General features: G+C 38.4%; 1 long non-coding RNA gene across 4 annotated transcripts in view; it reads left to right on the top strand.

Moving 5' to 3' along the window:
* The window catches only part of LOC108542293 (uncharacterized), an 83,217-nt gene extending 77,142 nt beyond the window's left edge, over positions 1-6,075 (top strand). For 3 of the 4 annotated variants that reach the window (XR_001889221.1, XR_001889217.1, XR_001889218.1), the window contains 2 exons: positions 1,006-1,098; positions 5,305-6,075. This is a non-coding gene — a long non-coding RNA (uncharacterized LOC108542293). The remainder of the gene's footprint in view (positions 1-1,005; positions 1,099-5,304) is intronic. The other variant, XR_001889219.1, reaches the window with a different exon arrangement.
* Positions 6,076-26,686: the final 20,611 nt, after the last annotated feature.

Raw genomic sequence — 26,686 nt, 5'->3', positions numbered from 1 at the left:
CCTAATTTTACCATTATATCAGGAACTAGAACGCAAGTGATCTGGAATTATCCTCTTAATTCATTGATTTTTTGAAATTCTATTTTCTGTTGGCCCATACTAGATTCTAATTTTCTTCAAAACAGGGACCTTATCTATTGAGTTCATCATTTTATCTTCAGAATCTAGAGTAGTACCTGGCATAAAGTGGGCACTCAATAAGTATCTGTTAAGTAAAAAGGCATGGTAACACACTGGATCCTACACTTAGGGACACTAATAAATCTTCCCAACCCCTGAAGAACTCACAATTTTCTAGAGACTTACAACTTAGCTATAGAAGTGAGAGGGGAAAAAAGGCCTTATAAAATAAAATATTAAATCATAAGAACAGTAGCAGTAATAGGTGTTTATTCATTTACTGTTTCATTTATTTATTTGTGCATTTAGCCAACACATTTTTACAGGGCACTTTCTATGTACTCAGCTCTTTTCAGTAAAGAGTTTCAAAGATGAATGAGACATTATTTCTGCCTTCAATTACATTACATTAAGACATGGGAGAGGCTCCCTTAAAACAGGGAGAAATAACTACAGGTCACCATGTACGTAAGCATGACCTACTCTCTCAATCAACTCCCTCCCCATATACACAGCCTCTAATAAGAGAGAACTTATACGTATAGACATACAAGTTATTGTGTTCTTACTTCTCAGAATATCTTTTTAGGTGATAGAGGTAGAGGTGTCATGTCAGAAACACCAAAATGTCAATGGAGGGACCCCCTGTCTCTTAAAATAAAGAAAGAAATAATAGAAAAAGAAACATCAAACATTTTTTGCATTAGCATTTGTATATATAAACAAGAAAAGATGAAATCTAAGGAAAATGACTGACATATTTGCATTAAGAGCATGTATTTTCATCTCTTCCCGGTATGTTTTCTGAGCCTTCTATCATAAGACTGCCAACTATTTCAAAATTAAAAAAGGAAAACAAACATATGCATTGTATGTCTTTTGCAGCTTTCTATAAACTTACTTGAGGACTGAGCTTACAACAGGAAAATGATGCTGACTGAAAATAGAAGTGGAAAGTAAAGAGGAAGAATGGGTGTTGTAAGTTAGGGTAAATTTTGCTGCAAATCAAATGGGTACAAATCAGCAGGTGTTAAAGGACAGTCCCTAGTCCAGACATGGGATAGGTGCAGTGATTCTCCGTAAGGCTGGCAGCTCACAAAGCCAGGCTCTTTGCTTCTCTCAGCTCTGCCTTTCCCAGGCATGGCTTTGTCTGCTGACTCCTGTTACTGTGGCTGCATCAGGCCCAGCCATGACATTTAAACCCCAAAGCATCCATGCTAAAGGGAAAGACTGGCCTTTTTCTTTTCTGAAGTAAAAAAAAAAATTGTCTAAAAATTTTCAAAACACATTCTCTCAAATCCCTGTGATTGGAATTATGTCACATTTCCATTCTTGAAGTCAAACTCATGGCTAAAGAAATGGACTAATACATTGGTTTCTTGGACAAGTCAGGCCCAATCTGGCAGCCATGGCCAAGGTTAACTTCTGCTGTGAACATGGTTGCATGGACCCCAGAAATCATGATTCTTTTAAGGAAGGAGAAGGGAGTGAATGCCAGGTAGTCAGGACCAGCTACATAATGTGCAGAGCCAGTGCAAACTGAAAATGCAGTCTCCCCTTCGCATAGCAAAGGGCAACCCCCAAGGGAGTGTCACTTTGCCCTGGGTTCAGGGTAAATGAGAGACACTTCTCTCCTACCCCTGCTCCCCAACAAGTCATCAAATGCACCATGGCACTGCCAACCCAGGGCAAGGATGGCCACCACCTTGCTTTACCCAAAAAGACTACAGGGTGTAGGTAAAAACCCAATCATGCCAAACCTGCTCCAATGCCCCCTGGGGGCAGAAGGAAGGCTGACAGAGGGCTTCCCCTACACCCAGCTTGGACAGCAGAGGATAGCAAAGGCCGTCAAGCTAGGGCAAGGAACGAGAGCCAAGGCCAGCAGTTACTGGAACCACATAAAAGGTAACAGAAAACAGAGAACCCAGCCACCCAGCCCAGGATACCAAGAGGCAGATGGAGGTGGGAGCTCTCAGCTGAAGCTCTTAGCCCAAGCATGCCCTCTGTGAAACCCTGAGTTCACAGAGCGTTAAACCTGAGTGTGAGGCCTTTCTGAGCAGCGCCCTGTATGACTGTGCTGGCCGCGTATGCATGAAGCTGACCTTAGAGGTGGCAAGCAACAGTGTTAGAGAACAGGGGTTTGGGAAAACAAAGAAGGAAGGCTTTGAGAATAGCCTGAAAACCGAGGAACCCAGGAAGCTGGTACATAATATTTAGAGCTATCGTCACTACTGACAAAAGATTGAGAGGGAAGAAGAGCTTTCTAAAAGTTATAGGGAGGTAACAGCCAACCCCATTTGTGCGAGGTGGCAGAGCAGCCACAGTGTTCTGGAAATTCACTGCAGACTTCTCTGGCTCTGCATTTCCTCCCTGTTGTGACCTGATCCCATTCAAGGTTTTAAAAAGAATGCTCTTGAGCCAAAATGAGGGAGAAAAAAGGAACAAGTGCCAACTCATAAGGAGAGAGATGATTCCTTATTAAAGGGGAATTACTAATACATTCTCCGTATCCTGTCAAATCTTAAAAAAGTGGTCAGTGCTATTTAGCATCAGTCAACACCATCATATAGTAATTCCTCCGGTGCAGGCTTGGCCCAGCACATCTGCATGAGAGAGATTAGTCACATCCCATGGAGCGGGGTGATTTTCAAAGCTTTACTTTTAACCTGGTGGGCATGAAAATGCTCTAAAATGTCTCCCCTGAGGTCTTAATGATGTGCCTTTACACACTTTCTACATTAAAAAAATGCTTGAGAGATAAAAGTGCAAGCCCTTCCCGTTTAATATTTATAGGCCACATCATTAAAAGGGAAAGATCAGCTGTTCTCAAGGGGAGTTGCCCATAGGGAGATTCATGTCCTGGGAGGTCTCCGTCCCAGCCTGGCTTGCAGAAGAAGATTCCAATCCCATTCTCAAACATTCTGTGTAAGACTTGACATCCGACTGAAGAGGGCTGAGAAGTAAAGTATTTTGCTTAAAATCTGCTAAGTAAAAAGAGAGACTTAGCAAAATTGAATGCTAGAAGGAAATATATCAGTATTTTAGCTGTGTGTAGTGGAGCCATAGGTGATTATTTTTTCTCTGTTTTGTCTATTGTTCCCAAGTTTCTATAATAAGGATAAATTATTTTTAGTAGGAGAGCTATATGCATACATATGCATACATACACATATATACATATAACACGTGTATGCACATACATACATGTACTCAGATATTTACACAGAGATATATTTATATATTGCATACCTATAAAAAACACATACACAAGAAATTTTGTGAAATAAACCAAAGCATTTTTATTTATTTGCAAAAAAGTTAGCTTAAGATAGTCAAGATCTATAAAGCATCATGGAATCTAGGACTGGATGTGTCCCCGCCCCACCCACCCCAGCATTTATCAAAGTTCTTTACATATTAAACAACATCATTAACAGAAAGAAGGAAGGCTAAGATGAGGTAGGGAAAGAGGGAAGAAGTGACAGGAGAAGGAAGGCAGGCTACTATCTCATAATGTTTGGCAGGGGATTCGAAAACACTTTGAACCATAATATACAAAGTTTAGAAAATGTCATAACTCTCAAGCAGTTGTCGGTTTTTTAAAATGTCTACCATTCCTCAGTCTTCACCACTATGGCAGTGACTGTGGCATGAACAGTGTGAGTAAGCTTTAAGAAGTTAGAAATGAGGCAAATGACCAGACATGCACACAAGAACTGACATTTGAACATAAACAGAAAGCAAGACAAAGCAAAATACACAAACAGGAGATTCCACTGTTCTATCCTCAGAATACATATTTACCTAGACTCTAATCTTACTCAATACAGAAATTTCTGTTAGGTTGTTTAGCCAAGTAACTGCTTCCTTGTGGGGAGCGGGGCCTTAGGAAGTGGCACATCAGAGCAACCATACAGTTTCACACAAAGGAAGAGTCAAGATTAGGACTTCAGGGGCCCCAGGGAGAATCTCTAGCCTTGCAGTTCTTATCTGGAAACATTTATCTCCTTCAGGTCTCCTATCCCACCATTAGATAAGGCTCCTGCTAGGGGAAGTAACAGTGTAACTTATAGTCACAGGACTGATGAAGCCTTTCCTTCTCTCAGATTTTCTCAGGAGGCAGAGCAAGAGCTCTGGAAACCTGGGGGAGAAGCTGGGGTGAAGGAGGGGGAGGGAGGGAAGGAAACAAGGAGGGAGGGAAGGATGCAAGGGCCTTGGGATCTCAGAGACTGCCTGGCTTTAGTAAAATAAAAAGATGGCTGGAGTTCTCTGACAGCTTTAGGAAAACCATCAATAGCGTGTCAAGGGCCCTTCCCTTTACAGAGATGGTCAGAAAGTCACGTCAAGCAGTTTATTCTGTGTGTATGTCTAAGAAGAAGGTTTGGGGGGCAGAAGGAAGATGCTCTTAAAACAATTGGATACCCGCCATCTGGGATTTTAAAATCCCAAGCAGTGACAGAGGGAGATGTTGGGCTTTGCCCCCAGAAGAATCATCCCCTCTCTGACCTTCCCCTGTAGGGCTTCACACTGGGAAAGCCACCTGCCAGCCGCCTCTTCTGCCTCTTCAACCTTGTGGATAAGATGGGGAGATGGTTCTGAAGAAGGAATGGCAAGATCTTCCTGAAAGCATTCAGGAAATTGGATTTTCACACTTGCTAAACTGGGGGAAAGGAAGAAGGAGAACAAATTACTTCCAGCTGCTTTACTTCCTCAGCTCACACCAACTGTTAGAACTAAGGTTGTGCATGGTGGATCATTTACAGAAGGCACAAGTAACCACTTTACATTCCAGAATGGCTGATTTGATTGCCCTGACATCTGAATAAGTGCTTATGCTGTTCTCAGTTGAAAAGTTTCCCTGAGATTGTTGAGGAATCTGCCCAACCCATTGGGCTCACTTGTCCATCCCAGTCCAGTATTTATGAAGATCTTTTTTTAAAAAAAAACAAAAAACAAAACAAAACAAAAACACAGAGACAGGATCCCATTATGTTGCCCAGGCTGGTCTCAAATTCCTGCCTCAGCCTCCCAAATTGCTGTCATTACAGGGATGAGCCACTGCCCCAGGCTCTAGCCCAGTATTTCTGGAACCAAGGAGAATGCAAAGTGAAGTGTTTATTTTACCTGTTCTCAATATTCTTTGATTATCATCTAATGATCCTTTGTTTCCTGTCCTCCAAATAGTGCAGAGCGAAGTGTTGACAGATTTCTGGAGATTGTCAGTCTGTGGAAAAAGGACAACCTGGAACCTTCCTGTCTTAACTTTCTCCTCCATGCTGTCCGGGTCTCAGCACTGCAGCCATTTGATCGTAGATCTTAACCGACGAAATGAGTCTGAGCAAAAGCTTAGAACAAACAGCTGGATCTTGGAATAACTGGTTTGAAGCTACAGATACACATCAAGGGTGCCCTTTGTTATTTGCTAATGAAGCCGAGGTTTGAACTTCCTGGAGAATCAGTTCAATGTGAACACAAGGATTAAATAGCCCTGACTCTAGTCAAAAAGAAGAAAAAGAGTATGGAAGCAATCATATCTGTAACACATTCACAGTTGTTCTTAATCTGGACTGAGCATTTTTATAGCCTGAAGATCTTTTGAAATATAACCTTGTCCTTAGCCAATTTTATTTACTCTATCTGGGTTGGTGCCAGAGACTCTAAAGAGCAACCAGGTTGAGAACCTCTGCCAGTGACTAGATAAGTAATGATGCAACTTCAGTGGAAAATACAGAATGAGGATTGTATGCATTTTATGAGGTATAAACTCCTACAGTTGAGCTGTTAAAATGTTCTTCTTCCAAGTCAGTTCTGAATTATCCATGCAAATGAAAGGGCCAGTGAACCAGAAAATACGTGAGCTGATAAAACAAACCAACAATAAAATTTAAATTTGACTTTCTTGGTCAAATTCAGGATTCAGAAAATGAATGAACGCTTAGTATAAACAAGACACTGCACTAGGAGCTGTGAGGGTTACACATGAATAACACATAGTTGCTATTTTAAAGAAAGTCAAGTTCACTCATTCACGCATGTGCTAAGAGCTGAGTTCTGTTCTGGGCTTCAGATTAGAAGCAGTAGAGACAACAAACACATTTCCTGCCCTCTTGAAGTTTGTATTCTATCAGAATAATAATTAAAAATGTTATACTAGGCCATACTTATGGTCACCCATTCTTAGAAAAATGGTACCAAGGGACACCGAGGTGTAATGTTTGCGTAACTTCTTTATTTCTCAGACTTAGGAATAGTGGCATAGACATGGGTCGGTAGGTGCAGCAAACCACCCTGGCACATGTTTACCTATGTAACAAGTCTGCACATCCTGCACTTGTACCCCAGAACTAAAAATAAAAATTTAAATATTAAAAAAAAAAGAAAGAGTGTCACAAAGAGGTGAAAGGAGTAAGAATACTAACAGTGGGGCCAGGTCTAGAGTCCAGAATACAGCCTAGACTTCAGTCTTATCCTCTGTTAAATGCTGCCTACTTCTGTTCCCTGTATTTCCAAATGAATTTTGGTACACTGTGTAGGTAGCTGTAATTAGTTGCCCTTCCTAATTCCAACTCTAAGAAATTGACATGGTTACCATGTAAACCGCCCTGCCTTTAGTCCATAAAGAATCACACATCTTCCCAGTATGTATCATATATAATGGGAGACAATAAAATAATATTTCTCAATCTTGGCTGCAAGTCGAGGTCGCCTGGGGAGTGGTAAAAAAGGAAACATACATACATACAAACATATATGCATACATACAGACAGGCTTGGGCCACACCCCAAAAGATTCTGATTTAATTGTGGTTTAAGCATGAACATTTTTAAAAGCTCTCAAAGTGATCCTAATACACAGCCAAGATTGAGGACAAGTATAGCAAAGATAGTGTCTAAAAATGTCTTGGTTTGATTATTAAGAACTTGAATGCACACGTATGTTTATTGCGGCACTATAAACGACGTGAGAATGCAACGGCCAATATGTCCCATGCTGCTGTGACAGCTGGATTGTAAGAAAATGGTGGGCACATATACCAACCATGGAATATAATGGCACGCCATAAAAAAGGATGAGTTTGAAGATCCTTTGTAGGACATGGATGCGGCAGCTGGAAACCATCATTCTTAGCAATACTATACACAGAGAACAGAAAACCAAACACTGGGCATTTGTTCTCACTGCATAGGTGGTGAACTGAACAATTGAGTCCTTGGACTCGGGAAGCCGCGGAACATGCAGCAGGCACTGGGGCTATCATGGGGAGGGGGAGGAGGGAGGGATTTCGCAGTGGTGCGCGAGTCCTATAGTGCCATGATCATACCATGAGAACTCGACGGGTGCTGACGAGCTTGATGGTGCAGCACACGCAACATGGCATAAGTATAGCATATGGTACCACACCTGCACATTAATGCACATGGTAGCCCCTAGAACTTAAAGTTAATTTAAAATAATAAAAATAAAAAATAAAAAAGATACACAAAGAACCTGATACAAGTGATTGACTGAGGGAATAAAATAAAATTAGAGATGAGAGACAAGGAAAAAAAAAAAAAAGAACTTGAATGACCTTGGACAAATTATTTAATAGCTCTATGTCTCAGTTTTCTTATCTTTAAAATGTGGATTAAAAAGCACTTACAGAGATAATGAAGAATGAGACAATGTATATGAAAGTAATAAAAACTGTGCTTGATATATATACTTTAAAAAGTGTTATATACAGCTTTATCATTTTCAGCGAAATTAGTTTTATAATTATGTGCCCGTCAAGAAAGGCAATGCCTCTAGGCCCAATATTTTTTACTCTTTCAGTCAGTTTTCTTTTTCTTGGTCTTTCATAGGAAAGCTCATCTTTTATTCTTTTATGTTGTTCTCCTGATTAGATCATGAGCATGGCAAGAGGAGACAGCATCATTCATAAAAAAATGGCACACAGAGGGCCCTTCTTCCAGTCCCAGTTCTGCCATGTTCATGAACTGTGCAAATCTGGATGGGCCATTTTACCTATCTGGACCTCACCTGTTAAATAAATAGCTTGGAATACATGACTTTTGAGTTTATTTCTGACAACCTCGAGTTCCTGAGAAGCTAACTTGTCAATTAACCAATACTTCAGAAGAACTAATATTTCAAGACCTTCTCCTCAAAGGTGAGAGAAATGCAATGAAGAATTTGAGACGGTCCCTCTCCCCAGGATGTTTCCGATCTATGTGGAGAAGTAGATGTATGCGTGAAAAGTGAATTGTCTGAGTCTGATTCTTCTTCAGTGGCTGAAGCTACTACTGTCCATCCCTCCCACTGATTACAACCAAAAGCTCTAGAGAAAATGTGACATACAAGTACCTGGACCCTCGTATGTGTAAAAAAATAACAATACAGGTGGATTTTGGAGTGAAGTCAAAACTCAACAACAACAAAGGAGTGAGTTTTTTTTTCCATTATGTTTTGTTTTCTCACAATTTTACTCTAAGGGCGTGGACTCCAATTATGAAGAAAATGGTGTCAATGTAGTTCAGTAAAATATCAATAGAAAGCCTATCTTTCTGGTCAGAGAAAACATGGCATAAAAAAGAAAGAAAAGTCCTAGAGACTGAAGAGTACAGGAGAATCATAGAGCAGAGGAAGATGGAGAAAAATAATACCTTGATACTGTGCACAAGTCCACATAAGTTGTAGCCGACATAGCAAAAATGTGGAGACCTGAACTGAGATTTGAACCGCTGACCACAGGTGCTGAAACAGATCTTACAGCTGAACCTAAATGAATTGGCCGCAGGCTGAAATAAGCAACTAGAATGAAAATAGTAGGGAGTAGCAAATTACAGCATGCAGGGTCATTTGGCCCACTATCCTTTTTTTGTAAATACAATTTTTGTGGAACACAATCATGTCCATTCATTTACGTATTGTTAATGCATGCCTTTACAGCAGTGAAGCTGAGAAGTTACACAGAGACTGCATGGGCCACGAACCTAGAATATTGACTAACTGGCTCTGTGCAAATACATCCGCCAACCTTTGCTCTAGCAGATTATAACAGGACTCAGAGTCTGTATCGCACAAAATTCATAATGTCAAAAACAAAATAAAATATTTCTTGGTGTACAAAGAAACAGGAAAATGTGACCAATTCTCAACAGAAAGTAAAATCAACAGATGTCCTAAGTGCTAGAAGTCTTAGAGACTTTAATGCAATTTTTCGACTATGCTTTATGAAGTGAAAGGAAACTTTAAAAAAAAAAAAACAATGAAAAGTGATGAGTTTTTAACCTAGAAATAGAAACTACAGATGGAAGAAAATGGAAACGTAAATTTTAGAAATAGAAAATTATAGGATCTGAAATTTTAAAAATTACTACATTAGTTCAGGAAAAGAATGGAAATTACAAAGGAACTTTTGAACTTCAAGTTGATGAATTTGATAATACATCAATAGAAATTATCTACTCAAAACACTGTAGATAAAGGACATTGAAATGAAATTAACATAGACTCAGAGACCTATGGCAATAGGTCTCATAAACAATAGCAAAATGTCTGATGTCAATCTTCTTGGAGTCCCAAAAGAAGAAGGAAAAGAGATTAGTGTATTTAAAAAAGTAAAAAAAAAAATAAAGGCTAAACATTTCCCAAATTTGGTGAAAGATACAAATTCATGAATTCAAGAAGCTATGTCAAACCCTAAATATGATACATGAAGAAAGAGAAAAAGAAATAAACAACAACAATAAAAAACAGACACATTATAATCACATTGCTAGAAATCAAAGATTAACAAAAATTCATAAAACCCAGAGGTAAATAACAAATAGCAGATAAAGGAGCAATGATTCAAATTGCTGCAGATCTCTCTCACTAGAAGTCCTGAAGGCCAGAGGCAGTTCTGAAGGAAAAAAACTGTCAGGTTCAAATACTAGATCCAGTAAAGAAACTCTTCATGAATGAAGGTAACATAATGGCATTTTCAGATAAAATACAAATTAGAATAATATATTGTCAGCAAACTTCTTTAAAAAAAATGCAAAAAGAAGTTCTTAATGCAAAAGGAAAATGATAGGAAAAAAACCTAAGGCTTCAGGAATAAATGAAAGGCATCAGAAACAATAAATATCTGGCAAATTTAATAAATTATTTCTTTCCTCTTAAGTTCTTTAAAATACATAATACTGCTAAAATTAAAAATTATAACGTCTGCTAGTTCAATGTACACAAATGTAATAATATGACAACTACACAAAAGGAGAAGGGCAGGAGGGCCTTCATTTTAACATTTCTATGCTTTATTTGAAGGATAAAACATTATGAATAAATTGTGAAGATTTGAGTGTCTGTAGTGCAAACACAGATAGATAGAAGATGGATAAATGGATAGATAAGTAGGTAGGTAGAGATAGAAAGATAGATAGATAGATAGATAGATAGATAGATAGACAGACAGAGAGTTCATAACACAAAAGATGAATTAAAATGTAATACAAAAAATGTCCAAACAAAAAAGGTAAGAAAGAGAAACAGAAGTAAAACAGAAAAGAAAACTGAAAAGCAGAGAGAAAATTCATAACTAAACAGTAGAACCAAATCCAACCATTGTCAATAATTATGTTAAATGCAAGTATACACCAATGAAAATATATAGATTTTCAGATTTCATTAGTAAAACACAGACCCAACTATATAATATCTACAAAAATCTTACATTAAATGTAATGATAGAGACAGGTGCCTTAGTCCATTCAGGCTGCTATCACAAAGCACCTTAGACTGGGTGAATTATGAACAATAGAAATGTGTCTCTCACAATTCTGAAGATGGGTAAATCCAAGAAAAGGCACCTGGAGATTTGGTATCTGCTGAGGGCATACTTTCTGCTTTCTGATAATGTCTTGTTGCTGTGTCCTCACAGGGTGGAAGCTGTAAGTGTGCTCCCTTGGGCCTATTTTTAAGGGCACTATTCACATTCAGGAAGGCTTCACCATTGTGACCTAATCCCCTCCCAAAGGGCTTACCTCTTAATAGCATCACATTAGTGATTAGCTTTTAACATACTAATTTGGGCAGGGGTTGGGGAGGGCACAAACATTCAGATCATAGCAGCAGGTTAAACAACTTTTAAATGTCCAATGTGTTAAAGAATTAGTCTCAAGAGAAATGAGAATATATTTTGAATTGACTAAAAATAAAAAATTCAACACAAAAAATTTTTGGAATGCTGCTAAAGCAATACTCAGAGGTAAATTTATAGCATTAGATGCTTAGTTTAGAAATGAAGAAAGGTCACAAATAATCTAAGCTTCCATTTTACAAACCTAGAATAAGATCCAGATCAAGCTGGAATATCAGGTGGGTGCAAAAGTAATTGCAGTTTTGCACCAACCTAAAAGGAAAACAGAAAAGAAATCAATAAAATTAAAAACAGAAAAGCAATAAAGGAATATCAGTGAAACTAGAAGTTGTATTTTGGGAAGATAAATAAAATCACTAAACTTCTAGACAGGCCAAAACAGAAAGGAAATGGCACATATTACCCACATTACCTCATTGGAACAAAAGAGAAGATATAGTTCATACAGTAATACGATTATGATAGGATACTATAAACAAAATCATACCCCAAAACTAGACAATGGAGATAAAATGTAGTAATTCCTTAAAATTTACAGGCTATTGTTGTGGCTTTCCTACTTTCACTGGAGCAGGAGGGAGTAATACCCAGAGGCTTCTTCACTCTCGTAATTGGGCTAGAGGGAGAGAGTATTACAGCTCTGTACCTGCCACCCACATTTGGCAAGCTGGAGAGCCACAGTTCCTGTGCTCCCACAGAACAGCAAGTTCCAGGTTCTTGTTCCATGACCAAGAAGAATAAGGCACTTGGACACCAGAGAGTGAGCAAGGCAGAGTATCTATTAAAACAACAGAAAAGGCTCTCAGCAGAGAGAGGGCCCGAAAGAGGGGTGCTGGCTGCAGGGCTAAGTTCAGGGTTTTTGTGGATTGGGAAGGAGGAGAAGTGTGTTGACTGGTCCGTAGGCCGTTTTGGAAAGAGCACCATTCAGAAAGAGACACCATAGTGGAAAGAACCAATTCAAGGCAGAAGTGAAGGCTTGACCCACAACCAGTTGGGGGCTGGAGTGACGTTTGACTCTATGTAAATGAAGAGTCGGCCAGTGACCAATCACACAAAGATAGGTATATGTAAAATAGGTGAAAGATAAGGACCAACAGGGAGGAAGCACACCAAATGAGAGTGGGAGTCCTCACTCTGGTCTGTGGATTCTACCCAGAACCGGCAGCTCAATTTTCAGGCCTGAGACAGTCCTTGGCTTGAAGGTCAAGTTTCACCAGGGACCATCCCTAGCTGCCCAGGAATTTGCCTGCCTCCTACCACTATCAATATCGAGATTCAGAAGAACAAGAGATCTATTAAACAAATTAAATGTGTTAAATAAATTGAAGTTGTACTTAACGATCTTACTTAAAGAGAATATTATAGACCCCTATGGTTTCAGGGTCAAATTTTATTAAGGAAGAAATAATATCAATATACACAATATCTAGAAAGTAGAAGAGGAGAAAACACTCTCCCACTCATCTTTAGAAGTCAGGACACCCCTAATAAGAAAATCTAACAAAAACAGCATGAAAAAAAAAGAGCTACAGATCACTCTGTCCCTCATGTACTTGGATTTAAATTTCTCAACAAAATATTAGCAAGTTACAGTAATTAAGACAGTGCAATATTGACAGAGACCATTCCTATAGCACAACTGAACAGTCAGTGCAGAAATAGACTCACACAAATACTATCAAATGATTTTTGGCAAAGGTACAAAACCAATTCAATGGAGAAACTAGTCTGGTTAATAAATGGTGTCAGAACAGTTGGACTCCTCAGGTCAAAACAGAGACCAACCAAATAAAATCCTCAAGCTAAACTTTATGTATTATACATGAAATAACTCAAAAGGAATCATAGATCTGAATTTATTTAAAACTATCAAACTTTAAAAGAAAACATGGGAAAATAGTTGTGTGATCTAGGGTTAGGCAAAAAGTTCTTAGACCTGACACTTCAATATATTTTGTTTAATAGTAGAACGGTTACCCCAGCTCTCTTTTACTTACTATTTGCATGGAATATCTTCTTTTCATCCATTTGCTTTCAACTATTTGTGTCTTTGGAGGTAAAGAACATCTATCTCCATCTGCATAATGAGATTATAAAAGATACTTTAAAATTATCTTCCTACTCTTTTCCATCTTTCAAATGTTCTCTGATAAACCTATACTACTTTTATGATCATAGACTATTAGCACAAATTCAAACAAGAAAACTACTGTAAGAGTATACAGGAGGAAATGTTAATTCAAACAAATAAAAAAGCAAGAGACAAATGAAAATAATTTCTTAAAGGCTAGTGGGGCTTTTTGCAATTTGTGTGAGGATAGCCAAGTAAATTCTAGAAGTTTGAAAGATTAGAGTATAATATTAGACTGCTAAAAACAGAAAATATTCGTGGAGGAGTTTAAATATCATCTGAGACTCATCATTTAAAAAATCAAAGAAATTCCAAGTATAGGAAAATACAGGAGCAAATATACAGGGTTTGAAAATTCGAAAGTACATTTGGAAGACATGTGCCAACTTATGTGGCTTGTTTGTAAGATTACATTATTTTTTATTTTCTTTAAAATATCTCTTTCCTTAGATGTATAAGTGCAGTGGGATGATGTCTCTGGAGTAGTCTCCACTAACTCCCTGAATCACCGACTCCTTTACTATTTTATAATAGGTAGCTCAGAGAGCTATTGCCCTTTCATAACAGATTTCTCTTTCCGTTTACTTTAGGTTTCATACAAAATTAAAATATGCATCCACTGGCTGGGGATATGTAGTTAATATATAGTTAGTTATCTTCAGAAGGCCATGCCTGCCTGACATACTCAAGGCTGGAGAAGGATCAGAGGGTCAGGGACAGTTTCAGCATGCACTAAGCTGAATTCCTCTTTCTTATCCTCTCAGCAGTTTTATTTGCAGCTATGAACCCTAGAAGGCACATCTGGGTACTGAAGGAAAGTCACAGCTGATGCTGGTACCTTCAGAGGTCCTTACACTGGGGAGATGCAGCTTCAGTCAAACTGCATAATATTTAGCTAAATACATTTTTCTCCTCTATCATTATTTATTTTCTCCATTCCTAACACTTGTGCCTGTAGTTAATTTTGCATACATTCCTGCACCGTGTGACATTTTCCTCTTCCCATCTATCTGGCATGTGCCTTTTTCCTCAGGGAACAGCATCCTTCTTTAACCAACGTATTAACATAAAACGCTAATAAAATAATGCATTTTTATCCTGGCCTTTGATTTTCATCATTGGCCAGACTGCCTAGAGGCATGAAAGAAATCCAGAGGTGGATTACTCTTAGGAAAGCCCCAGGAGATCCACATTAATTCCAAAGTGACCTTTTTTTTCCTTCAATTCTACCTCACTGTTTCTCAACAGTGGTCCTGAGCCTTCACATTGTCTCGCTGTCTTCTCATTTGCCTCTGTGTAATGATAGCCATATAACTGTTAAGTCAGAATGACATCAAAACACTGCTTTTTCTGTCCCTGGAGAAGGCCTAACACTGGAGGTGTCATTTGATATGGGACTTGAAAGGCTAGTAAAAATGCTGAGAACTGTCTATGATTGAGCGCTTACTATATGCCAGAAATGGAATGAGCTCATTTAACCTTCACTGCAACTAGCAAGTTATAATTGTGCCCCCATTCATAGATGAGGAACTGAAGCCCAGGGAGGTGAAGTAAACTCCTGTGGTCATTCAGCTAGGAAGTAATCAAGCTGGGCTTCACATTCAACCAGCCAGGTTTCAGAATTTAAATTCTAAACATAGAAATAAAAAGATGAAGGGAACATTACACATGCCAAAAAAAATATATAGAATGCAAAGATAACAGCTTATAAGGTCTTTGTACTGAGCAAAAGTGAGGATTTCAGTGCCACTCAAATGTAAGTTGTGTTGAGAGAGAAACTAGAAGTGAGATAAAGAGTTTTGAGGATAATAACTGGGAGAACAATGAGGATGTGGAAATAGGCAGATAGCGTTAACCTCTGAAAGTTATAATATGAAATAAATATGTAATGGATTAGAGCCAAGATGCAAATTCCATTTAAATAGACTGGCACTTTCCAAGATTAAGACTTTGACTGTGACCTAATTAAATATATTAACTTACTTTTTTTAAAAGTTAATCCAAAATTTTTTTTCAGCAATAGAATCACACAGAAATGAATCAAAGCCAACAGCTGCATTCTGCATGCACCGCATTCTAGTGAGCAGGATGTGTTTTGCTCCAAAACATTCATCAGGACATCAGAAGATGATGAGACTGTTGGTAGTATCATCAAACTAAGAAATTCAGTGGATTGCATTTTTCAGAGTAAATCCTTTTATTCACATGAAATTTTATGTATAAATTCAGTATATAATACAGAAGAAAAGACTAGATAAGGAAGACTTGGAAGACCTAGATTCCAGGGAACTCAGTTTCCCTTCATATCTATAGTAATAATACAATTAATATTTGAACAAGCTACATCTCGCTGTGGCAGTTCTTACTTCATCAAGGAACCTTCTGATTATTAATTTTCTTCCCAAATAGATTCCATTACAGGAAGGCGATGACCTGATCAGAAAACAGGTTCTGTTCTTGGTGCCAGGGATGCAACTATGCAAAAACAGCTCATCTAATAGATGTATTTCTCACGTAAATGAATATACTGGAATTCCCATTTGTTCATTGTCCCTTTTGAGTTGACTTGTCTCAGTCATAACTGCACTTCTAATCCTTAAAATCATGACCCTCCTCCAGGTCACTCTATACCAGCTCCTCAGTATCTTCTTTAAAACAACGCTTTATGTGCTGTGCTAAGAAGTTTAAATTTAATCTGATGGCAATGGAGAGCCAACATTTATTTTTTTAAGTAAGGGATTTGCATATGTCTGTTTTAGTAAATATTTAGAACTGTCAAGTATGGGTAGGACGAGGTTGGGGAACGTTTCATTTTCTTTTCATCCCACCTAATTTCACGCGACTAATCACTAGATAGTAATGTTTATGGTAACTCGGTACCCACACAGCTCCAAAGGCTGAGGATAGAGTAATGAACAAAAGAGACAAAGTGCTTATCCTCCTGGTCCTTACATTCTAGAATGGGAAATAGACAATATAAAACAAATAAACAAAAAATCAAACTATCATACAGAGCATAGGTCAGTCACCTGCCACAAATCTGGCCTGTTACTTGCTTTGGGAAATACAATTCTATTGGAGGAGAGCACATCCATTTGTTTAAATATTATCTATAGCTGTATTCATGCTGCAATGGCAGAGCTGAATAGTTTTTAAGAGAGCCTGTATGGTCTGCAAGCCTCAAATGTTTACTATTTGGTCCTTTTCTGAGAAAGTTTGCTGACCACTGGTAAATAGTATTTCAGTTTATAGCAAATACAATAGAGCAAAATAAAGCAGCGAAAGGAAATAGTGTGGGGATGCTACTATAGTATTATATAATATAATAACTATAAGTAATAAATATAATCTAAATGACTAAGTGGAGTGTTCGGAGACAGCCTTACTGAAAAGGTGTTAACTGAGCAAATACCACTTATCTTCCAAATCAATCCAGTTGACATATTTTATGGTTAATCTCTCTGTGGATAATCTCTTCATGCAATGATAAATTGTCTATATTAGTGCCTTTTCATTTTGCATCTGTACAGTTGCAATAACACTGTGGCTTAGCTGTTCAATATCCATCTCTCTCCCTAGTGACCCATTCCACACCATTCATCCAGATGAAACTTTTTGAATTATTTCACTCCCTGCCCAAAAAGCTTCTGCAACTTTCCATTAACTATAGGGTGACCATCAAACTCCTTAGTCAGGATTCAACATCATTCCAGATCTTTTTCCTGGTAACATTTTCAGGATTATTTATCTTTCTATCCACTAAACCACAGTCAAACTGTAGTCTTCATGGTCTCTCTGCTTTTTTGAAGGTTTTCAGGTTGACTTTGATGTCTGGAATGCCCTTTCTTCCCATCCCTGCAGGACACGATGAGAAGTATCCCACTGAGCAGAGGGCTGAAGGAGAGGAGCAAGGCATGTAGACACCTGGGCAAGGAAGAGTTCAGGCAAAACCCAACGGCAGGAGTGTGATTGGTGTCTTTGAGCAGTGGGCTGGAGTGCCCTAGTGAAGGGAGATGAGAGGGCAAGGTGAGAAGTAAGGGAGGAGGCAGGGAAAAATGGTGGGTGTATAGACTTTGACTCCGTGAGAAGGGAGCCAAGGAAAGTGTTGAGGGGCTTCAAATGACTGAGATGAGATCAGAATTCCATTTCAGCTTGCTGCAACAGAATGTAAAGGACAGGCACAAAAGGGGACAGTCAAGAGAATGTTAGAATAATGCAGGTGAATGCTGTTAGCATCGTAGGCCCAGGTGGTAACTGTCATAGAAAAATTGTTGGATCAGTCTGGATAGCTTTGAAAGTAGAGCCTACAGGAGTCTTTGGTGTGTGGATGTAGTTCACATAGAAAGAGTGGAATTAAGTAGCAGCCCAAAGTTTTGGCCCAAGCAAGCAGAACTATAGAGGGGACATTCGCTGAAGGGAGAGATAGTGAAGGAGGAAAGGGAGAGATTATTTTGGAGGGCAAAGCTGGGGGTGGGGAGCACGTCAGAAATTTGGTTTCAGACGCACCAAGTTAGAAGTGCTGTTTGTATCTTTAAGGAAAAATACTTGAGTTGAAATTTGCATATATGAGTGCTGAGAGCCCAAGAAGAGGTACAGGTCAGAAAAATAAATATGTTCATGTCTACATATTCATGTTTCCATCATGGAGATGCACAATTATAGTGTGTATAGTGTGTAGGAACAAACTACTTATAATTATCTGTGATTAGACTGTAGTTCAGTTTTACATAAAAACAAAAAAGTACTCTGTGCACAGTTTTAATATCTATTGTATTTCCCTGGAAAGCAACTATTATGTAAATCAAGAAAATATCACCCTTAAGTTTGGTTCAGAAGTTTCAAAAAAAAAGTACTATTCACCATTTTGGAAAGCTATATTGCAGACAGCAGTGTTTCCTGTAGTAATTGAACCACCTACGGCATATCTGAATTCTTTTGTTTTGGGGGCTATTGCTTTTAGACTGCTTCAGTATGTAGAAGAAAGTGTCTCATTTTAAGCCACCCATGCCATATACCTGAGCATTTACATATTGTAATACTTATTGTTTTAGTATAAAAAATGTTTAATTTTTAACTTTATAGTATAGCTAGTATATTATTATAAATTAATTTTCTTTTGTTTCTATTTTATGTTATTTTCAAGGCTTTCAGGTATTCTAATTTTTCTTTACCATTGCTGCTTTCTGGAATGTCTTTTCTCTCTGTCTACGCTGACATTATGGTAAAGCATGCATATGTGCATAGGAATAGGTACAGTTCAAAATTGTTAAGGGGTCCTACAAAATATCTATAATAAAAAAGAGACATTGGGTTTGACAGGGTTGAAATCTCTGCCTACCCTGAGTTCCCAGAGCCACATATTCCAAATCCTCAGCGTACTTCAGGAAGAGCCTCCAGCCCTGCTCCCAGGAAACTCTCAAGGGACAGGGACAGATGATGAATGAGACACACGATTAATGAACCACACAATGGGAATTATCCAAACCATAAGGCTGGCTGGCCTTGTGGGTTTCTTTGCTTTTGCTCCATCGATTTCAGCTTTAAGTAAGTTTTAAAATGGCAAAATTAGCATTTCTACTACCTGTCTTCAAAAACATAAATAAAATGAAATTTGCCTTTACCCTGTTCTTTGAGTTGAGCACAGTTCATTTTTTAGTTCTTTTCTTCAACACCTCACGACATTCTCAAGCCAGCCCGACTCTGAAATAGCATTGATGGTATTCTTATTTTCCTTTGTCGCCAATTATAATTCACCAGCAGATATTACAGGCCTCTTCGTTTGTTTAATTTGATTTAATTTAATTTGATAACATGTTCTACAGGCTTCACCTCTTCTTACAGTGTCATATTTGGGTATTATATTCCTCCTACTTATGTGCTGAGTGTTCTTTCCCTGACAAACAAGTTCATAGTTAAAGATTTGAAGTATATTCAGAATGTACTCGCTTAAGCAAGGCTTGGAAAGCTCTCAAATCATTTTTAGTCATTTGAGGTAACATTGCTTGTTTAGAAAACCTGAAGCTCAAGAAAGAGGGTTAATCCAGGGCCAGGAAGATTTGAAAGGAAATGAAACAAGCATATAGACGGTTCACACCGAGGCAACAGAAACATGAAGGCTTAACCACCAGGTGGCCACATGCACAGGAGAGCATATTCAAAATGAATTGCCATAGGAGACCCAGTCAAATCAGATCCCAGAGCTCAGCATAGACTCTGTACCTATAATTGGTTAAAGGTTTTGAAACATTTATTTTGAGGCTTAAAATATAAATTTAGAAATCTAGCCATCCAAATTCACCAGCAAAAGAAATCTTTTAGAAGTCATAATAATGCAAAGCACAAGCACGTGTGCATGTGCATGCATCGTGTGTGTGTGTGTGCGCGCGTGCACATGTTGGTGTTACAGGGATTACGAGAATTTTGCTTCCTATTATGTCAAATAGATGACATATTCTTTTTCTTTTCTTTTTTTTTGAGACAGAGTCTTGCTCTGTCACCTAGGCTAGAGTGCAGTGGCACCATCTCGGCTCACTGCAAACTCTGTCTCCCAGATTCAAGTGATTCTCCTGCCTTAGCCTCCCAAGTAGCTGGGATTACAGGTGTGAGCCACCATGCCCGGCTAATTTTGTATTTTTAGTAGAGACGAGGTTTCACCACGTTGGCCAGTCTGATCTCAAACTCCTGACCTCAAGTGATCCACTTGCCTCAGCCTTCCAAAGTACTGGGATTACAGGCATGAGCCACCATGCCCGGTCCTGACAACATGTTTTATTATGTTGTTCAAATAATTGTTTCTGTGCAGGACTTGATAGGCTATTACATCTTGCATCAGGACCTTTGCATGTGCTATTTCTTCTATCTGGAAATGAGTGACACTCATTATTAAAATGGCTAATTCCTACTCATTATTCTTATCTTAGCTAACCATAACTTTCTTAGAAAGACCTTTTCAGTATCCCAAATATGAAACATAGTGCCCATTACGTGCTAATTTTTATTTTCCTTTACATTCTTATAGCAATGTATGATGCTTTACGTATTTCATCATTTGTTAAATGTCAGTTTCTCCCACAAAACTCTATATTTCATTAGGGGCAGGGACCTTTTCTGTTTAATTTTCCTACTTCCCTGTTACCTAGTAATATCTAGCAAAGAGTTTTTGTGAATAGATAAGTGTAGAATGTCTAGAGAAATTAGAAATGAAAATTGGGAATATATATGAAATTGTATTTTAGAGACAATTCTTTAAATTCATGAATTTCCTCTTTGTAAACATCTTCCTGAATACATTCAAGTTTAAACACAATGAAAGAGTGATAATGTGATGTTATAGTTAATTTTTTGTTTCTTTGTTTTACCTCAGCTGTGGACATTAGTTCCTTTGTTTTATAACCTAGCAGACCAATCGTATTTCTTATTGGCAACTTTCTAAACAGTGATATACACTTGGGTAGGACGATGAGAGAATTAACTACCAAAGTAGAATTATAGAGAAATTTTGATAGATTCCAGCAACTCTTATTCTAAATAACTAAGCATGACACATTTAATGAATAAACTTGACTCATATTAAATATCTTAATATTTATACATGTAAGAAACCATCTTTGTCAACAAGGCTTGATATTGAGATAGTTACTTTCCCTGGAATCGCTTTTTAGTTGTTAAGTGAAGAAAACTGTGAGAAAGAAACCATCACCTCCCAGAAACTTATTACCATATGTGGACCTTAACTAATGTGGATTCAATTTACATTTCCATTACTTCTTTGCTTGGGACCGTGCATCAACTTTCAGTTCTTCAGTTCTTGAAATGGTGAAACTATGAGAATGCTGAGTTAATGCAAACATCTACCTTCGCCACTTCATAACACAAGCTGCTCAGACTGCTAGAGAGAAATTTCATACATTGGGGTAATCGTCAGCACGACACAACTACATCAGCTCGCAGTCCATCCCTTGAGATGCCCCCTAATTATCCTCTTCTCTCATCCCTATAGCAGCTTTTCCAAGCCGTCACCACTCTTCCTAATCACACAGTATTGACGAGGGTTATTTGTTGAGAAAAACAGAAAACACTACCTGATTGTAGTAGACAAGTCTTTGTTAAGTCTAGAAATAGTTTATGGAATTGTTAGGAGGGTTGAAGAACAGATTTTAGGCTAAGGTTCTAGAAATAACTCCCAGAGCCACACCATTGACCTAGTCCACCAAAGGAGCTTTGCCTCTTCCATGCCCAGGGAACTTTCACATCAGAAATACACAACCTCAGCTGAGCTCAGAACTGTGTTGCTGTCTTCTGTGTGGGCAGGCCACATTCTTCATGTTCTGCCCCCTTCTCCTTAGAACTCTGCTCTGAATCAGTTGTTCACAGTATATCAAATTGAAGAAACTAAAATACGTGTCTAATTTTTAACAACAAGGGAAACTAGGAGATAGAGCTTTGGGGAGAATACCACATTGGTAAAATAGGATTTGCACTATGAGAAGCTATCAAAATGTGAAAAGGACATTCAATATGCTGTCATTACTGCCAACTTCACAAATGTCCTCTTCATTGCCGAGAGGAAACCACACTTCCCAGAGTCCCCTTTCCCATAGCCACTTGTTATCTGCCAGTGAGAGATATTCAGGCGGGATTTTCCAGGTGGAGGGGAGAAAAGCCATTTTCTCTGGAGACAATGGTAGCCAGATGTGTAGGTAAAGAATTTTCGGCAGTTTAAGAACCACTCACCTGCTTATGCAGACCAAGATACTTAGATCTTTCTAAAGGCTTTTGTGATTTCTCATAGTTTTCATGAAAATCTTTTAGGAATCTCTTGTTTGTAATTGAAGGCTGAGATTTTTAGTGTTGACCACTTGACCTTCGTTCTCTCAGCATATGTAATATTTGTACAAACCATCAGTTCCCTGAAGTAAAATCCCTCATTCTTGCATTTGAATAAAGATGCCTTCTGTTGTCCCAACTAAACTTGACACATTCACATTCCACCATTTTCCCCCATAATTTCAACAATGCAGAAGTAATCTCACTTCCCACTTTTCAGAAAAGAAAACAGAAGTATATGAAAAAAATACTGACTTCCCATTCATTATCATATCTGCATTTCTATGCCATGTTAGTTCTTTTCATTCTATCCCAAATGATGAACTGTTTATTTCCTTGTTGAAGGTTAATTCTTCTATTATTCTGTAATTTTTCAGTATCTCTGTCCTCTGTATCTTTATTATTGTCCTTCTGCTTGGAATATTCTCCATCTCCTTCTTTAGTGCTTTTTTATCATGCAGTTATGACAACTTATCTCCCATATTAAACCCAAAGGGACAGGAAGTGCATCTCATTCACTAGGATGGTTAAACCATGCTTTGGAAATGACTCAAAAATATTAACGTTGTGAAACAAACTAGCTTTACTTCCTCCTCATGTGGGCTATGTGTCTATTGTCAGTGGTCACAGAGCTCTGCCGGTTCTGGTCCTTCAGAGACTTAGGATGACCAAAGCTCCACCATGTTAACCCAATGCTTCAGGGTTCAGTGCTCAAACAGAATATGGAGAAGTAACATATGTCACTTCCTTTTTAAATTTATGACCAAAGAAGTCATATGGCCATGTCTAAATTTAGGGATCAAACAGGGCAATGTAGTTGTGGGCCCAGAATAAATCGGGTTCTCAAAATGTTAATGAGCACTATGAAACTCTACCATAAACACACACGCCCTTGCTCAACAGACGTAGGTCTCTCCCACCGTTCAGCTAAACTTCTGCCATTGGTGGTCTGCATTTTACCACCCGCATCCTTTTATCCCATTTCCTCTCCAGTAAACTACTGTCTACTTTTTTCTTTCCTAGAAACAGAATTGGCAATCATTTCCTTTGAGGATTGTTAAATTATCCAATGATGCTTTTGAGAAACCTGATGCAGTTCTAATTTTTTATCTGCTGTATGTGGGTTTTTATTGTCCTTTTCAAAGTTTAAATTATTGTCTTTATTCCTAGTATTCTCAAATTTTGTGATATGAATTTTTCTTTGTTTCTGATGTGGGTCTTTCTTATTTACTGTGTGGAATATTTGCTTCTTCAAGTTGGGTTTTCAAAAACTATTTGATAATTTTCTTCTCTGTGTTCTCAGTTCTCTGATTTTCTGGAATTCCTATTAGACTGATGCTTTAATACTTTCTTCTCTTTTATATCTTCAATTCTCCTTTTCTGAGACAGTTACTTTTATCTTTTAACACTTCTGTGATGATTTAATAATCTTTCATAATATTCTCCATTTCCAAGATTATTTATTCCATTCATGTTCCTTTTAGAGCATTTGTTATGATTTCACGGATGTATGTCTTCTTTTACCTTTCTGAGTATATCCATGGGTGCATTAATGATGCTGGTGAAATTTTCTTTTGTTATTTACACACTCTCTTTCCTCTCATTTTTTTTCTATTCATTTCCTCTGATTTTTGACCTTTGTATTAGAAGCTTGCTTTGAAAATATCATTTTAATCTTGGTTGTCAGTTCTCTGAAGAGATAAATGTTAAAATGCCTTTAGGAAGCTTTGTGTGCTGAGGCAGCTCCTGACAAGAGGTAGACTTCATTGTGGGGATGTGTGAGCAGGAACCTTAGAATTTTGTTAGGAAAGCCCCTTACTGTAAGTAACTATCAGGAGAACCCGCCCCTGATAATTCAACGTGGGTTCTTTTCTATTTTCCCTAAGTGTTGGCTGGTCTGAGAAGTAAAGGAAAAGAGTACAAAAGAGAAATTTTAAAGCTGGGTGTCTGGGGGAGACATCACATGTCAGCAGGTTCTGTGATGCCCCCCAAGCCGCAAAACCAGCAAGTTTTTATTAGTGATTTTCAAAAGGGGAGGGAGGGTACAAACAGGGCGTGGGTCACAGAAATCACGTGCTTCCCAAGGTAATAAAATATTACGAGGCAAACGGAGGCAGGGCAAGATCACAGGACCCGGGGCAAAATTAAAATTGCTAATGAAGTTTCAGGCACGCATTGTCATTGATAACATCTTATCAGGAGACACGGTTTGAGAGCAGACAACTGGTCTGACCAAAATTTATTAGGTGGGAATTTCCTCATCCTAATAGGCCTGGAAGTGCTATGGGAGACCAGCGCTTATTTCATCCCTTATCTACAACCATTAAAGACAGACGTCCCCAGAGCGGTCATTTTAGAGACCTCCCCCTAGGAGCGCATTCACTTTCTCAGGGATGTTCGCTGCTGAGAAAAGAATTCAGCGATATTTCCTTTAGAAAGAAGAGAAATATGGCTCTGTTCTGCCCGGCTCTCAGGAAGCCAGACATAATGGTTATCTCTCTTTTTCCCTGAACATCACTGTTATCCTGTTCTTTTTTCAAGGTGCCCAGATTTCATATTGTTTAAACAATTTGTGCAGTTAACACAATTGTCACAGGGTCCTGAGGTGACATACATCCTCAGCTTATGAAGATGACGGGATTAAGAGATTAAAGACAGGCATAGGAAATCACAAGAGTATTGATTGGGGAAGTGGTAAATGTCCATGAAATCTTCACAATTTATGTTCAGAGACTGCAGTAAAGACAGGCATAAGAAATTATAAAAGTATTAATTTGGGGAACTAATACATGTCCATGAAATCTTCACAATTTATGTTCTTCTGCCATGGCTTCAGCCAGTCCCTCCATTCAGGGTCCCTGACTTCCCACAACATCTCTCCCTTTCTTTTATATAAATGTACCATGGCTATGAAGGCTTGTTCGTTCTCTCCATTTTGACACAGGATCCTTTGAGTGGTCCAGCACACTAAAACAATCTGATTAAACAGAGAAACATAACTCCGAAATTTACTACAGTGGAGCCCTCAATAGACTTAATCTAAGTCATGGGGTTTAGTCCATAAAGATTTTCTGCCACCTGATCTAATGCCTCAGCTCCAGGCACAATGGATAAGTGAGCTTGAGAGGCTTCAAAAAATTGTTTCTTTAATTTAGNGACAGGCATAAGAAATTATAAAAGTATTAATTTGGGGAACTAATACATGTCCATGAAATCTTCACAATTTATGTTCTTCTGCCATGGCTTCAGCCAGTCCCTCCATTCAGGGTCCCTGACTTCCCACAACATCTCTCCCTTTCTTTTATATAAATGTACCATGGCTATGAAGGCTTGTTCGTTCTCTCCATTTTGACACAGGATCCTTTGAGTGGTCCAGCACACTAAAACAATCTGATTAAACAGAGAAACATAACTCCGAAATTTACTACAGTGGAGCCCTCAATAGACTTAATCTAAGTCATGGGGTTTAGTCCATAAAGATTTTCTGCCACCTGATCTAATGCCTCAGCTCCAGGCACAATGGATAAGTGAGCTTGAGAGGCTTCAAAAAATTGTTTCTTTAATTTAGTTATGTACAATGATAAATTATCTTCCCTACCCAGAAGGTGTCCTTTGACCATTTCCCATGAATGATCAGTCTTGTTATAGGATCAATCTTGTTATAGGAATATGGGGTGATACAGAAATCCAGAGTGTTCCAATCGCACTGCATTTGCATGTGATATTTGAGACTCACTACCCAATCTCCAAGCCAAATAGCAGACTGTCTTAAATCATTAATTTGATTAGCCATTTTTTGATCAATGCCTTGTTGAGAATTCCACATTTGGGTGGAATTGGCTTGCCAATCATTAACAAAATGAGCCAATTGAATAGATTGATGTAACGCCATTCTGGCAGTGGTGACCAGTGCAGTGATGGTAACTAGACTCATGGTCACAGCGACTATAGTGAAAACAAATCTCTTAGATCTTTTTAGAAATTCACTGTAACACTTCATTAATTAAATGTATTGATGGGGAGGATTCCCAAGGTCTGGGCAAAGTTACCAGAATCCAGATTCCTTCTTGAGCTCGAACCAACATTACACTTTTTCTGGAGTCAAAATGAGAGTTAATTCAAGTGTATAAATGACAATTAATGCATTGGACAGTTTGATTGTTCATCCAAAGTTTGATATTTCCCACTAACAGCATGTAAGGAGGCTTAACACAACTCTGTATGGGAACAGTCGGGTTGGAGGTAAGTAAAGCAGAATGTCTGGATCTACGTTGATACTGAGAGATGGGGATGGTAGTGGGGACAACAGACAGAATAGGTTCCCTTTCCCATACTCACAGTCCAGACATGGCAATAGCCAATTTCCAAAGTTCTGGGTGTTCTGGGCTCAGAATGGGGAGTATCATATGAGGCCTCGGTGGGGGGGTAATGCCTTTATCTTCCCATTTTAAGGGAAAGAATGAGTTGAACCTCCTATACAAAG

Source organism: Rhinopithecus bieti, unplaced genomic scaffold, assembly GCF_001698545.2.
Source record: "Rhinopithecus bieti isolate Rb0 unplaced genomic scaffold, ASM169854v2 scaffold_20150, whole genome shotgun sequence".
Classification (NCBI taxonomy): Eukaryota; Metazoa; Chordata; class Mammalia; order Primates; family Cercopithecidae; genus Rhinopithecus; species Rhinopithecus bieti.
The sequence above is the reverse complement of the archived record's forward strand: the minus strand, read 5'-3'. Positions and strand labels throughout refer to the sequence as shown.